The sequence below is a fragment of the Poecilia formosa genome, unplaced genomic scaffold (assembly GCF_000485575.1).
Source record: "Poecilia formosa unplaced genomic scaffold, Poecilia_formosa-5.1.2 Scaffold455, whole genome shotgun sequence".
NCBI classification, from domain to species: domain Eukaryota; kingdom Metazoa; phylum Chordata; class Actinopteri; order Cyprinodontiformes; family Poeciliidae; genus Poecilia; species Poecilia formosa.
The window spans coordinates 123,600-124,933 of record NW_006800394.1 but is presented as its reverse complement, the minus strand read 5'-3'; positions in this window follow the sequence as shown (position 1 = coordinate 124,933).

The window sequence follows — 1,334 nt, the reverse complement described above, 5'->3', positions numbered from 1 at the left end:
GTCGGGTCCGGCTGTTCAGACCGCACCAGGACTTACCGGAGTGACTTCACACCTGGAGGAAAGTTTCCGGACCAACGGAGGAAACCAGCTCTGGTCTGAACAAACGTTTCAGGTGTGAAACATCCAGTTACGTCATGTTCCCGCCCAGCAGTCATTCCTCCAGCCTCCACTAGAGGCAGCATGGGACCAGACAGGACAACGTTTTCTTCCTCTGATTCTTTTCCAGCCCAGCCTCATTCAGCTGATCTGTGTTTGGTTAAAAATAAATAATTTTTCATCCAAACACTTTGAAATGTTTTTAAACATTTTTAATTTTTCCATCAGTTTCAGACCGCAGCTGCTTCCTAATGTGTGATCCTGAAGCCTGGTTCCAGTTTCCACCCACCATCTCTGAGGCTTTTACAGGATCCATAACTGAACATTAAGTCAAATGTTTGATTTTCTGCAGCTGTTAGATCAGACTGCAACATGTAACGTGTTAGATTAAAGGCTGAGACGGCTCAGCTTCCCCACACGGCTCCACGTCTTTATCTGCAGACATCAGATCATCGTCTACCAGATCAGAAGATACAGAAAATGGGATGCATTATTATCATTATTTGAAGGCTGACTCTTCATAATGAAGAGCGCTGTGCATCAGCAGGATGTTCACTTCATGGTTTGTAGGACTTAAACACTGAAGGAACAGAAGCCAATATATTTTATTCAAACTGTGTTTGATTATTCTTGGTGGAGTTTTTTTTAGGATCCTTTCAGATTCTCCAAACTGGACTGGATGAGTGAAAATCTGTTTTGGTGCACATGAAACAACAACCAACCTGTGGAGAAGATGGCTGGAAAAACCCAACATGCACGTGAAGAACAGAAACTGAGACACACCAGAAGAACCTTCAAATGCTGCACAGAACCACAGAGTCACCCTGCAGCCCAGTCAGAACCACAGCTAAACCTGAGACATCCTCCTGTTAGAGCACTGCAGCACTGGGAGGCTGACTGCCATCAGACGTTACCTGTAAATACAGAGAAAAAGGTCTGGATGTTCGCTAAGCGGTAGTGGAACTAGAACTGGAACTGGAGCTTATTTTTCTGCATTAGACTCGATTTTGGTCCAAAACTTCACCATCTGCTCCTCCTCCAGCTGCTGGTTCTCTTCCTCTCTGCTCTGAGTCAAACCAACCTGTTCCCCTCCTGGCCTCTGGGGGCGCTGCACCAAGAAACACTGAAGGAAACGAAAACCTCAATGTTCATTATGCAGAGTAATAAACTAACAGGTTCCTTTCCCAGCCAGTGACACCAGAGAGTTTCTGTCCAGGTTCTGGAGGCCATGTGTGTGT